General features: G+C 39.7%; 1 long non-coding RNA gene across 6 annotated transcripts in view; it reads right to left on the bottom strand.

Moving 5' to 3' along the window:
* Positions 1–15602, bottom strand: part of LOC309841405 — a 444569-nt gene that overhangs the window by 348407 nt on the left and 80560 nt on the right. For 3 of the 6 annotated variants that reach the window (XR_014299110.1, XR_014299111.1, XR_014299112.1), the window contains exon 2: positions 7050–7172. The exons of the other annotated variants lie outside the window; for them this stretch is intronic. This is a non-coding gene — a long non-coding RNA (uncharacterized lncRNA). The remainder of the gene's footprint in view (positions 1–7049; positions 7173–15602) is intronic. 6 annotated transcript variants of the gene reach the window in all.

Raw genomic sequence — 15602 nt, 5'->3', positions numbered from 1 at the left:
GGGAAAAGCTGACAACCTTCCCTCTGAGATCACGAACATGACAAGGATGCCCACTCTCACCACTCTTGTTCAATGTAGAACTAGAAGTCCAAGCAATAACAATCAAAAAACAAAAAGAAATAAATGGTATTCAAATTGACAATGAAGAAGTCAAACTCTTTCTTCACAGATGACATGATACTTTATATGAAAAACTCAAAACACTCCACCCCAAACTACTAGAACTCATACAACAATTCAGTATTATGGCAGGATACAAAATCAATGTACAGAAATCAGTTGCTTTCTTATGCACTAACAATGAAAAAACAGAAAGGGACATCAGTGAATCAATTCCATTCACTATAGCACCAAGAACCGTAAGATACCTTGGAATAAACGTAACCAAAGAGGTAAAGGATCTGTACTCGAGGAACTACAGAACACTCATGAAAGAAACTGAAGAAGACACAAAAAGATTCAAGACCATTCCATGCTCATGGATCGGAAGAATAAACATTGTTAAAATATCTATATTGCCTAGAGCAATCTATACTTTCAATGGCATTCTGATCAAAATTCCACTGGTGTTTTTCAAAGAGCTGGAGCAAACAATCCTAAAATTTGTATGGAACCAGAAGAGCCCCTGAATTGCTAAGAAAATGCTGAAAGAGAAAAACAAAACTGGGGGCATCACATTGCCTGATTCCAAGCTTTACTACAAAGCTGTGATCACCAAAACAGAATGGTACTGGCATAAAAACAGACACATAGACCAGTGGAACAGAGTAGAGAGCCCAGATATGGACCCTCAACTTTATGGTCAAATAATCTTCGACAAAGCAGGAAAAGATACACAGTGGAGAAAAGACAGTCTCTTCAATAAATGGTGCTGGGAAAATTGGACAACTATGTATAGAAGAATGAAACTTGACCATTCCCTTACACCATACACAAAGATAAACTCAAAATGGAAAGAAGACCTCAACGTGAGGCAGGAATCCATCAGAATCCTAGAGGAGAACATAGGCAGTAACCTCTTTGGCATCGGCCACAGCAACATCTTTCAAGACATGTCTCCAAAGGCAAAGGAAACAAAAGTGAAAATGAACTTTTGGGACTTCATCAAGATCAAAAGACTCTAGTTGTGTTTCTCTAGTATGATACACAAATGGCCAACAAGCATATGAGAAGATGTTCAGCACCAGTAATCCTTAGGGAAATACAGTAAGAACCACAGTGAGATACCTCATACTCTTATGATGTCTACTTGCAAAAACAAAACAAAACAAACAAACAAACAAAAAACCATAAAATAAGTATTGTAGGGATGTGGAGAAATCGGAACCCTTGTGCACTGCTGGGAATGTGAAGTGGTACAGCCACTGTGGGAAACAGTATAACAGTTCCTCAAAAAAACAAAATAGTTAACTATGACCCCACAATTCCACTTCTGAGTAAATACCCAAGTATATATCTTGAAGAGATATTCACACACACACATTCATAGAAGCCATTATTTACAACAGTCAGGAGGTGAAAGGAACCCAAGTATCCATCAATAAATGAATGGATAAATAAAATGTATTATATACAGACAATGGAATATTATCCAGTTTTAGGGAGGTAATTCTGTCAAGTGCTATGACATACATGAATCTTAAAGTCATGTTAAGTGAAATAAGCTAGTTCAAAAGGACAACTACTATATGACTCCACTTAAATGAAGTACCTAGAGCAGTCAAATTCATGGAGACAGTAGAATGGTCGTTGCCAGGGGCTGGGGAGAGGGGAAAGTGCCATTACTGCTGCTGTAAACTCACTCCATACCATTTAATAGGTATGGAGTTTCAATTTTGCAATAAGAAGGCATTCTGGAGGTTGGTTGCACAACAATGTGAATATAATTAGCCCTACTGAATTGTAAACTTCAAATGGTTAATTTTATGTTATGTGTATTTTACCGTAATTAAAATTTTTTAATTGAAAAAATTTACTAGCTTCTTAATTCATGAGGGAGAAAAGGGTCTACACAGTAAATAATTTAGAAATTCTATTAACTCAAGATATGAAGTCAGTCTTTAAAATGCAATGTCTTCTTTTAGCTGAAAAGCTCTTCTAGAAGAGACTGAGAATATTTCCCACTTAGATTCCACGCTTCCCAGCTCTTCAATAGCTCCCAAAGACTTCTGGACCTTTCCTCAGGCAAACCTCTCTATCTGTGATGATTTTGAGAAAGAGAACAACACAGGGGCTTACAAGACAGAGATCTGTATCCTTTCTAGCAGGTGTTAAACCGCAGAGTAGCATGTAACATGGGACAAATAAGGGAACAAGTCCAAAGATCAAAAAGTAACTGTTTTCCAACATTTATTTAGTTGAATGTATGTTGTGGCCAGAGCACTACTCTGAGAGTCAGAGGACTTGAGGTTTAGTCCCAATTCTGCCATAAAAGAGCTTCCTGAGCTTAGATAAGCACCTCATTGTGTCCTTTGTAGAATGAGCAATTGGACAAAATCACTAAGGGCACTGCCCGCTCCTCCTCAACACACAGGAAAACATGCTAGGCATCTATTTAAAGCAGAGATTAATTATCTTGCTTGTGTATTCTCAAACTTGAAAAAGAGTAGCAAAGACAATTCGGTATACCGAACTCTTCAGAAAATCGCTAGAGAAATCTGGCAAAATCCCATCCACCCTGTAATGCCATTACTGCTGCTGTAAACTCACTTGAAACTGTGAGGTGGTAAACTGGAAGCTGGTGCCACAGAATGCAATTATCTACACTCCCCATCACATAGCCCCATCGAGGGTGATTATGTCTGCACTCTGGGACATGGAGGCCTCTTCCAACTACAGAGTGAATCACTGGTGGGGTCATGTTCTCAGAGAAAGTAATTTTCACTTGAACACTTTTATCCCATCCTCAGTGTGAAGGTGGGGAATATCATTGTGCCAGCTGGCCAAACAGAGCTCAGGGCCTCACCTTCCACCTGCCCCTCCACCCACCACTACTTCCTGCTATATACAACACTCCACAGAAAGGACTGAGAAAGAAAACAAGTATTTCTTTTCCTTTCATGCAAAAATAGATCTTCATATCATGTTTTAGAGTCTCCAGAGAAGTTTTCACATGCTTATCTCATTTAATCCTCACAAGAACAAAATGAGGTAAGTGGAATTTTACCCCTTTTCATAGACAGAGAAACTCAGACTTGGAAGGTTGTGTAGACGGTCACAAATGACAAAACCACAAATGGGGCATCCTTACCAGAGGTCACTAATGAGAGCTGAAATCTATCAAGTTCTTGTCTTCAGTCTCTGAAAACATCGCTGCTGGGTCCAACTGACAGTGTGTACTCAATGCCTATGGATTTCATAGTAGATGATCACAAACTGCTTTTAACATAAGAAAGAACACCTGGAATACAAGCTCTACCTCTTGCTAACTTATAACTGGGTTTGAATTACTCTTTTATGTCTTCATTCAGCAATATTTAATAAGTGCCCTCTGTGCCAGGGAACAAACATGCTAATTTAAATAGCATCATCAACACCAGTCAGAATGACTAAAATTAACAAGTCAGGAAAAGACAGATACTGGCGAGGATATGGAGAAAGGGGAACCCTCCTACACTGTTGGTGGAAATGCAAGCTGGTGCAACCACTGTGGAAAACAGCATGAAGGTTCCTCACAATGTTGAAAATAGAACTACCCTATGACCCAGCAATTGCACTACTGGGTATTTACCCTAAAGATACAAATGTAGTGATCCAAAGGGGCACATGCACCCGAATGTTTATAGCGGCAATGTCTACAATAGCCAAACTATGGAAAGAACCTAGATGTCCATTAACAGATGAACGGCTAAAGAAGATGTGGTATATATACACAATGGAACACTATGCAGCCATCAAAAGAAATGAAATCTTGCCATTTGCGATGACGTGGATGGAACTAGAGGGTATCATGCTTAGCGAAGTAAGTCAATCGGAGAAAGACAACTATCATACGATCTCCATGATATGAGGAAGTGGAGATGCAACATAGGGGGTTAAGGGGGTAGGAGAAGAATAAATGAAACAAGATGGGATTGGGAGGGAGACAAACCATAAGTGACTCATAGTCTCACAAAACAAACTGAGGTTTGCTGGGGGGAGGGAGTATATATATATAATTATATAATTATTATTATTATTATTATTATTCAGAGATGAATAACATTTGCATAAGATGTCATAATATGGAGTATAATAATCAGAATAATACTCATAGTTCTCACATAAATCTGCATATAGACACACACATAGCTAGCTGACTTCACTCTGTGAAATCCAATTGGAAAATCTGGATGTGTCTGCTGCTTTGTGACTTAGCCTTATGTGAGAGGTGTAGGAGAACTTAAACTGAACTTAAACTGTTTCAGTAGAGATTATCTTGTTCTCTTCCTTCCAACTTTTTATTCTTTCAGGTTGGGTCTCCAGAAGACATGTTTGGCTTACTTGTCCCATCCCCATCTATGGCTGTGGGAAAAACTGTTCACTATTTACCAAACCATCTCCTCTTCTTCCTGGAGTCACAGCTGAATTGCCTTTCCCAGCTGCCTGTGGCCTCTTAGCAATACCCCAGAGACTAAATATGTCCAGAGGTGATATGTACCACTTTCTAGACAGCCTACCCTATAAAATCTTCTTATATAATATTCTCTGGGCTCTTTCCCCTCACCCTGGCTAGAGGTCTATGTCTGGAGCAATGATGGAAACTATGTATTAAAGATGGTGGAACCTCCATGAACCTGGGTCCCTAACTGATTTGCAGAGCCAAGTCCTCTGGCCTACCTGGAACTGTCTGGGACTGCTACACGTTGTAGCAGACTGAATAACAAGTCCAAGGTAGTGCAATCCTGCTGCATTCTATTTCTACAGTCTGGTTATATTAAAAATCCCAAATTTTTGTAACCTAATTTCTGAAAATACATAGCTCTTAATAAGAAGGCCTTCAATTGATTCTCATAAGATCCTGAAGGGTCTTCCCTGTTTTGATGGCATAATTTCATTTTCCAGCTGCGTCTGTCCATCAGCTTCTCTGTTAGATAGCAGCCTAAAAATTGCTATGCTGGATTTGTATCTAGTTCAGTGATGAGTATCCAGAAAAGGAACGCAGAACCTCTATTTAGGGACCTTCAACCATAAACTTAACTCCTCCTTGATATTATTTTAGGTTCAGCCTACTCAGTGTGCTCAGTGCACTGTGCTTCCCCCAGCAGAGCTGTATTTTTGGTGTGTCTTTCTCCTCCCCACAGCTCCTGAGGTTCACATTCAATGTCTAGTACAGCTTCGCGTCCTCAATACCTAGTGCTGTGACTGGCCCCTAGGAGGTGCTTAGAGATTAAATTAATTGAGGGGGAGAGTATTGTAGTTCTAAATTTACTGATCTGACACAGACATTAGACTCTTCCACCCTAGCAGGTGTCATTAACCAACATCCGACGACTAACTACAAGCAATGTCTTAGACCCACTTCAGGAATGTTCTCAAGGCAATAGCTCTCAGTCATCAGTGCATCCTCCCAAGCTTCCCAACAGGGCCATGATGTCTACATCATGTCCACAGTACTTTCTTCTGTATGAATCATGAGCTCTAGCTGGAGGCAAGGACGGTGGCAGCTGATCACCATAAAGAGCCCAATAAACACCTTTACAATTCCTGGCCTGTCCTCAGTGCTAACAAGAACATGAGCAGAGTCCATCTTCCCCTTGGTACAGGACTAGGCTTCCAACATGTTAGAAGGTCACTTAAAATGAATAATTGGCCTTGTTCACATTGTTAAAGACTCTTTGGCTCTCTAGCAGTCTTGTTCAATTTTGAAAGGGGAAAAGACATCACCATGGTCCTACTTACTATAATTTTGTTGTTGTTTCAAATTTGAAAATTTTAGAAAGAATGAGAAACAGTGCTCCAGTGGATAAGGGCAAAGGCTTGGGAGTTTGGCGGATCTGGATTTGAATTTAGATGCACCACGTACTAGCTTTTGAACCTGGACACCTTGCTTAAATTCTCTGAGCCTCCGTTTTCTTGTCTGTAAATTGGGAGTGAAACTAGTGCCCACCTCAAAGGAGAGCTGATTAGAAAGTGAGATAATGTATATGCTTAGCACCATACCTATCATGTAGTAAGGAATCAATATACATATTAACTATGGTGATTATTATAAGCATCATTTTAGGAGGTTTTTTTTGAGATTATCTTGCTCCTTAATTTTATAATTGAGTGAAGTGCGACATGGAGATATTAAGGGATTTACACAGCTAATGAGGGGAAGAGCGACTGCAATGAATCAGATTATTTAGAGCCTCACTCTGGGGTTCTGCCCATCACAACAGGAGCTTATCCTCACACCCCAGGTTCTCAAGAGCAACACAGAGCTCTCCTCATTTGGAATATGAATCTATTTGCTTTCAAGTTTTTCAAACGGATTGTCAGGAGAGAGAGTTTCCTGCCTTCAGAGTGGTCATAATCTCAGCACAATCTAAACCCTTTTGATATGGATGGAAATAGAAGATACTCCAATCATATGCTGGGTTGGAAAAACAGATGTTCTAATATTATTTCTAAGACAATGTCCATAGGAAGAAGCTGGAGATAATTTGGAACCTTCCTAATAGGTTTCAGAGATGAAGAAAGTAGACACTCCAGCCGAGTAAATACGTTCAAGGGACACTGAGCGTGCGGAATGCCTGGAGAAGGATATTATCCTTAGAGAAAACTCAAAGAAATGAGGTACTCACATACAACAGAAGTCTCAGACTGAACTCACATTCAATGTGTCTTTACCTGAATCCATTTTATCAAGATTCTCATCAGGCCTACTGTCATTGACTCTATAGATGGCCTTTCTAATCTCCTGTCCCCAAGCTAGAAATCTTTGTTTCACCGTCAAATGCTCCTTCTTCCTCACACCAAGCCATCAACAAACTCTGTTTTTCCAACCAAAAAACACCATCCAGACTTGGAAACTGGCCCCACCTCTCATGTCCACTATCAATGCCTTGTCAGAACATGGGCTGTACCTGTGGGAGATAGTCCAGAAGCCTCTGCCTCACTCCCCTCTCTTCTAGACGTCATCAGAGCATGGCAGCTAATACAGAAAATCAGCCATCCTTCAGTAGGGTCATACATGTGCTTTGGTACTTCTGTTTCAAATGGAAAAAAAAATACATAAATAAGGAAATTAGCACCATAGAGTGTGACAACCAGTCAGACACTAAATCAGTGAGAAATTTTTGTTCTGTTTTTAAGTAATAAACATCTATGTCTGATTGCAGAAGAGAAGCTTAGCTTTCTTAAGCTGCAGGAAAAACTAAACATTCTGATATTAAGAATTCTCCAGCTCCTTCTACACTTATAATATAGTAAAGAAGACCTTTTAGGATTTTCATGTGAAATAAGAATGAATTAGTCAAACAGTAAGTCTGAAAGAAAGATGAAACATTTCAATCTTTCAAGGGTTTACTTAGTGCCTCCTCCATATTGAACTCTCTCAGTTGGGTACCATGATAATTGTTGCAAAAGAACTTTAAGACCTAGTCCTTGCTCTGAAAGATAACACAGTCTCATTCTGATGACAAAATGGAGATACAGTATACCATTAGAGAATAATACAGGCTACCATCTTGTAGTACTAAGTGCAAAGAAAGAAAGAAAGAAAGAAAGAAGATAAAGACCCAGAGCAGGACATGAAACTAATCTGTGAACAACTTGTTCCAGCCTCATAATGCTGTGCATTTCCAGAACATTAAAATTTGGTTCAGTCCATTTTTAAATGCTTTGTCAAGTTTCTAGGTCATTTTAGGTGAACACTGTTATCTGTTATTTCAAAACATTGCAAATCATCATCCCAAGAAAATGCAGAATTTCCCAGAATTTAGCTTGTACTGTTTTCGAACCATTTGCTCTACTGCAGTCAGATGATGGAAGAAATATGCATTTTGGTCAAGATTATTTGCTATAAGGCAACCATGAATGCCTTAGTAAACTGAATTTTTTTCAAAATCAATTTTATTTTTCTTATTACTGAAGTAATCCATGTTAATCACACATTAAAGACAGAAAATGTAGACAAGCAAAATAAAGTAGTCAGAATCATCTTTTATTCATATGCACATACATTTTAAATAAGAATAGAGTAACATAGCACACCATTTTATAACCTTTTGCCACTTAATATATTACGAATATTTTTCCTTTTCAACAAATACATTTCTGTGATTTTTTGATGACTGCATAATACTTTATATTGCATGTACCAAATCCAGTGATTTTCACACATTTTGGACTAAGGACTCCTTATGCTCTTAAAAATTACTGATAACTCAAGAGTTTTTGATTATGTGGGTTATAACTATCAACATTTACCATATCAGAACTATGAAAATTTTAAAATATTTTATTAATTCATCTTAAGATGCTAGTAATAAACCAATTACATGTTATCTCAAATAACACTCATGAAAAATAACTATATTTCCAAAACAAAAAAGTTATAGTGAGAAGAATAACATTATTATACATTTTTGCAAATGTCTCTAAAGCCTGCCTTAAAAGAAGACAGCTGATTTCCTGTATCTCCTTCTTCATTCAATCTTTTGGTGATATAACATATTGTGTAACCTCTAAAACACTGGTGACAGAATGAGAGTAAAAAGGGCAAATGATGTCACAGTACTGTTAGAAAGAGAATGTAATCTTAGAAATCCCATAAAATTGTCTTGGGGACTTTGCTAAAAGAATATCTGGGACCCCCAGGAATCCCTGGACCATGTTTTGAGAAATACTGATCTAACCATTGTCCAGTTTGTAAACTTCTGTAGTTTATAAACTGCATGATAATAGCAATACTTTCAAGATGTTTGAGTACATTATTTATTTGTTTAGTTTTTAAAGATTATTTATTTATTTATTTGAAAGAGAGAGAGAGCATGAGCAGGGGGAGGGGCAAAGGGAGAGGGAGAAGCAGATTCCCCACTGAGCAGGGAGCCCTATGGGGGGTTCAATCCCAGAACACCGGGATCAGGACCTGAGCTGAGGGCAGGACACTTAACTGACTGAGCCACCCAGGTGCCCCTGGGTGGCTTTTACTAAGCCAGTAAAAAAGCTAGAATGTTGTCAATCATCAGCATGCAGCAAAAATTTTCAGTCATTGAAAAAATAACAACCATTTATTAACTACCGTGCACATAGTAGACCCTTCACTGAGAACTTGAGGTATTTTTGTACTAAATTCCTACAACACTGTGAGCTGAAGTATCCCATTTTTAAAAAAAAAATATATGTATTTCTTTACTTTAGAGAGAAAATGGAGAAGGGGACAGAGGGAGAGAGAATCTCAAGCAGATTCCACAATGAGTGCAGAACCTGACATGGGGCTCAATCTCGCCACCCTGAGATCATGACCTAAGCTGAAACCAAGAGTCAGATGCTTAACTGACTGGCCACCCAAGCACCCCTGGAGTATCTCATTTTTTAAAAAAGATTTTATTTATTTGAGAGAGAGACAGGCAGAGATAGTAAGAGAGAGCATGGGGCATGGGTGGGGAGGAGAAGGAGAAGCAGACTGCCACCAAGCAGGAAGCCTAATACGGGGCTCGATCCCAGGACCCTGAGATCATGACCTGAGTCGAAGGCAGATGCTTAACCAATTGAGCCACCCAGGCACCTCTGAGTATCCCATTTTTGAGGAAAAAGATTCAGAAAGTTTAGCAATCGCCTATGGTCACTCTAACTGGAAAGCCCACAGTATCAATCCCAACATTATGCACTGCCTCCCATGAGGCAGAGAGAAGAGAAGGGGTTGGGGCAGGCAGCACACGGGAAGTGCAGGTGAGAAGGGGCAGGGTAAAGTGTCAGGTCACGCTGGGCAAGCACACTGACGTACCTGTAGCATGGTGACCTTTCAGAGCTTAACTAAGGAACTGGGAGTATTTAATTATTCTTTTTTAATGCAGTTTTTTAAAAAAAGATTTTACTTATTTATTTGACAGAATGAGAGACAATGAAAGAGGGAACACAAGCAGGGGGAGTGGGAGAGGGAGAACCAGGCTTTCCGGTTGAGCAGGGAGCCCAAAGGGGGACTCAATCTCAGGACCCTTGGATCCTGACCTGAGCTGAAGGTAGATGCTTAAAGAATGAGCCACCCAGGTGCCCCAAGAGAATTTAATTTTTCAAATACTTTTCATTTCATCTTCTAGATAGCTGAATCACTACAGATGTACCAGTAACATAAAAATCAAAAACATTTACATAGTCTGCATGATGCAAGTAGTTTTTGCGTAGATGATTCTGCTGTTTGTTTTTACTGCAGCCTCTTGCTTACTATTTCCATGTTTGTCTCTTCACAGCAGTGAATAATTTCATTGATGCACTGATAATAGTAATAACACGTAACAGCTTCCCTTGTTGTGAGGTGTCTGCATACTAACCCCAGGTTAAATGCTTTGTACAGTATCTGCACTTTATCCTCACAACAATTCTGCGAAATAGGTGTTAATTATCACCATTTTACAGATGAAGAACCTGAGCCTTCAAGAGGAAAGAGGCTTGATTTTTTTTTTTTTTTAAGATTGACTTATTTGATAGAGGAAGAGAGACACAACCAGAGGGAGCTGAAGAGGGAGAAGCAGACTTCCCACCAAGCAGGGAGTCTGATGCGGGGCTCAATCCCTGAGACTATGAACTGAGCCAAAGGCAAACACTTAACTGACTGAGCCACCCAGGTGCCCGAAAAAGAGAGAGGCCTAACATAGAGGAAACTAGGATTGAACCAAAGCCTGTGTCTTTAACTGCTCTTCCTGCCTCCACCTCTTTCTGCTGTGCAGCACACAGTAAATGCCAAAGGACTGAATGACGAGGATGTGAAACCATTACCACCTGCATCTCTAGGCACTGCCATCCTCCAGGCTGAGGGCCTCTCTGCACAGAGGACATATGGGCCTCTTGTTCTCTGCTCCGGTCCTGTTTGACTCGGTCTAAGGTAGAAGATCTGGCCAGTGTCTGACTTCTGATCCACAGTGGTGACGAGTCACTGAGCACAGCACGCACTGTGATTACTTCTTGCTTTTAAAATAGCATCAGTCATTTCAGAAAGCCCGGATTATACAATATGTTGAAAATTCATAACATTTCTTTCTGGAGTTGACACTGACCACTGGCTCAGATATCTATAATCAGGTTCTGGCCCTGGGCCATGTTTTTAGAAGAAAAACAAATTCCTGTAAAGCATTCAAAGTGGGATGATCATAGCAACCCCATGACAATTACAGAACATAAGGATAGAACTTCTAAAATAGGTTGAAATTTATAAAATACTTCTAAAAGAGCCTTAAAGGCTTTGGAAAAAAAGTTCTGTGTAAGCTTTTTAAAAATGATATATAAAGTCAAAGACTATAATATGTATATGCAAAACTATTTAAGCATGTTAGCACATGAATGAAATGTTATGCACTGAGCATATATTTAATAGAAGCAAAAAACATCTATACAGACCAGCTATCATCTTGGGCCTCTTGTTCTTGGGAGATCTGGAGCAACACGACGTGAGCCCAAATCCACAGTCGGGGGAGAATCCAATGTCTCCTCCCCACTTTCTATAACTTCAGGGCCATCCTTTCTCAGGCCTTACTCTGCCTCTCTATCAGTATTGCCTCAGTTTCATATCCTGTCCACCCAGGCACAGAATCCAGGCCCTGCACCACAGCTCCCTGACCCCCCAAACATACAAACCCACCTGTGCCCAAGCACTGTGAAAGTCTGCAGACTTTCCTAATGATTTGGGGATTGTGAGGCTGAGTGAATGTTGGCCTCTCATGCCCTCCTACATCACCTCTTCCCTCCTTTCTTCTTCCTTCTCCCACTGGATTAAAAAGAGGATTCTTCCCTTTCACATGTAGAGAAATTTGACTTATACCCAGCCATCTCAGTTCTCTCCCTCTCAGGTAAATGCTGTGGCTTGCCTAAGAGGAATTGGAAATCCCATTTTCTCCATCTCCTTACACATGTCCATGTCCATCCACAATGCATGAAGAGTCCATGACTCTTTGCAACTCTGCTGCATCTTTATGGGTTAGGACTCTTTGGATTGCAAGGGGCAGAGACCCAGATCAAACCAGCATAAGCATACAAGAGAACTATGATAAAAACAAACAAACAAACAAACAAAACCTAAGAGTCCGGGTCCCTAGGTGGCTCAGTTGGTTAAGCATCTGCCTTTGGTTGAGGTCATGATCCCACGGTCCTGGGATTGAGTCCCAAATCGGGGTCCCTGCTCAGTGGTGAGCCTCCTTCTCCCTCTCCCTCTACCTGCTGCTCTTCCTGCTTATGCTCCTTCTCTCTGTGTCAGATAAATAAAATCTTTTAAAATAAAATAAATTAAAAATCTAAGAGACCACTAACCATGAGTGAAGCTTGAAGCAGGGGCTCAACAGAGTCATCGGGGTCACCCTACATCACCTAGGTCTGTTTCCCCTCTAAGGCAGGTCTCTGACAAGTGATGGCTCTTTGGATTCCATTCTTGGGAAAGGCTATAACCTACTACTAGATCATTTATGAAGTTGATCACATCATGTCTGTTTATGTTTGATGCCTAGTACATTGTCTGGAACATAATGAGAACCCAGTAAATATTAATGAATTCAATTATTTTTTAGCTAATATTTATTCAGCACATATATGTGTCAACCTTGAGCATATCCAACTGAACAAACAAAGTTTTTGCTCTCATCCAACTTAGATTCTGCTGAATGAAGTCATAAACAAATTAGATAATCTCACATAGTGATAGGGTTATGAATAAATTAAATGAGGCAATGTGATAGATGGTGACCAAGGTATGACAGAGGGCTCCCTTAGACAGGATTAGAGAAGAATCTCTTTGAAGAGGAAATATTTGACCTTATATCTGGACAATAAGAACCAATTGTGTGAAAATAGAGAGCAATGTTCCAAGCCAAGAGCAAAAGGTAGAAAGAGGTTAGCAGGTCCAGTGGATACGAGCAGTGACACTGGAACATTACTATCATATGAGGTCATGGAGGAGACAACTGACAAATCAGTGGAGCCTAAAGCTCATAAGGGGTCATTTGAATTTTATTCTGGTGCAACGAGAAGCTACTAGAGGACTCTGCATCTGAATGATGTAACCTGACTTTTTTATGGTAAAATATGCATAACACAAAACTTATCATCTTAATTTTTAAGTGTACAATTGTTGTGTAATCAATCTCCAGAACTTTCTTCATATCACAGAACTGAAACTATACCCACTAAACTACTCTTCATTTCCCCCTCCCTTTGCCCCTGGGAACCACCATTCTACTTTCTGTCTCTATGAATTTGACTCCGTTAGATCTCTCATATAAGTAGAATCGTACTGAATTTGTCCTTTTGTGATTGACTTATCACTTAGCATAATGTCTTCAAGGTTCATCCATGTTGTAGCTTAAGTCTGTGTCAGAATTTTTCTCCTTTTTAGGGCTAAATGATATTTCACTGTGTGCATACACCACACTTTATCTATTTATCTACTGATGAACACCTAAGGTGTTTCTACCTTTCAGCTACTGTGAATAATGTTGATATGAACATGGGTGTACAAATATCTCTTCAAGATCCTACTTTCAACTCTTTGGATTATATACTCAGAAGTGGGATTGCTAAATCATAGGTAATTATAGTTCTAATTTTTGAGGACTGCCATACTGTTTCTCATGGTGGCTGCATGATTTTACATTCCCAGCAACAGTGCATAATCTCTCCACATCCTCATCACACTGGACATTGGCTGTTTTTCACACTCATCCTAATGGATATAAATTGATAGCACGTTGTGGTTTTTCTTTGCATTTCCATAATGTTTAATGATGTTGAGCAGCTTTTTATGTGCTTGTCCATTTGTATATCACCTTTGGAGATATATCTTTTTAAATCCTTTGCCCATTTTTCAACTGGATTGTTTGGGTTTTGGTTGTTGACTTGTAGAAGCTTTTTGTATATTCTGGATATTAACCCCTTATCAGATATACCACTTTCAAATAGTTTCTCCCATTCTGTAATTGCCTTTTACTCAGTTATGCCCTTTGATGCATAAGCTTATAATTTTAGTGGTAGTCCAAATTATCTGTTTTTTTTTTCTCTTTTGTTGCCTATGCTCTTATTGCCATGTCCAAGAAATCACTGCCAAGTCCAAGGTCATGAGGCTTTAATCCTATGTTTTCTTCTAGGAATTTTATAGCTTTGGCTCTTACACTGAGGCCAACTTACATTTTTTAAAGATCACATTGGCCCCAGTGGGAAATGGACTTGTAGACAGGCGAAAACGGAGGCAGGAAGATCAGTTAGGTGGTTCTTCCTGTAGCAAGAGATGAGGTGACCTGGAACAGAAAGGCATCATGATGGATGAATCCAACTGAACACTTATTGAATGTCTTCTGCAAGCTAATACTATCTGTGGAGGGTTTATTGTGTGCTGGATATAGCATAGACTGCTGGCTACTTGCATAATATCCATGTTGCTTCTCCTAACCATGAAAACCTCAGTCTTGCTTATGATGCCAAAATGGTTGCTTGAAATATCTGCCCTCTCAGATTCCCTTACAGTCAGGGGGGCCCACAAGATAAGTTCTGGCCTCTGACACACAAACAGAAGTCTCACAGAGGTTTCTGAGCAAGTTCTGGCTTCCCTGATAAAAACATTACCCTTTCCTTCTTCTTCTTTCTTGAATAGGACATGAGGCTGGAGGTAGAGTGGCCATCTTGTTATCATGAATTAACAAGCATCAAAAAGAAAGCCATATAAGGAAGGCAGAGCAGAAAGTTCTCAGGAGTCCAGGATATGGGCACCATCTAGTCTCTGCACCTCTACTGCTTCCCTCAGGCCTTCCTGATATCCCAGGAAAACAACCCCCAACTTGGTGAAGCCATGATTGTTGGAGCTTTAGGACACATGACCAAACACAAGTCTAACTCATACACAGACACAGTGCTAAGCATTTAGACACTGTATTTTTTTGGATCCTCAAAACAACTTTATTAAGTAGGTTTTATTAGTTCCCATTTTATAGATGGTAACACTGACACTTACATATAAAACTATTCCATATGTGAGACAATGGCTGAACAAAAAGAAAACACAGAAAAATCTAAATTCATGAGCAATGGCATCAGAAGATCCAGACATCTCATGAATTATATACAAGTAGAAAAAAATAATTCAAAAGGAAAATGGACAATAATGATCATCTCACCCATTTTGGCACATTCCTACTCATCTTCAAGACCCAGTGGAAATGCCCACTCCTCAGTGAGATCGTCTCAGAGGCCCCCCAGGTCCATTGTCAATGTTGCAGTCCTCTCTTCTCACAGAGCTTCCACAGTGACATTTGCTGTGTGTTACTGTAACTCATGTGCTTATACAGCTGTCTCAACCACCAGGCTGTGAGCCCGTAAAGGGGAGTAACCATGTCCTCGTCATTCAGATCCTTCTAGGGGCAAACCCAGTACTCGGTACAATGGGTGGAATGCATGGTTTTGAAATGAACTGAACAAAGTCTTCATTCATACCATTTAAAAGG

This window comes from Mustela nivalis, assembly GCF_964662115.1.
Source record: "Mustela nivalis genome assembly, chromosome: 9".
In the NCBI taxonomy this organism is placed as follows: domain Eukaryota; kingdom Metazoa; phylum Chordata; class Mammalia; order Carnivora; family Mustelidae; genus Mustela; species Mustela nivalis.
This window is presented reverse-complemented; position numbering and strand designations above follow the sequence as displayed.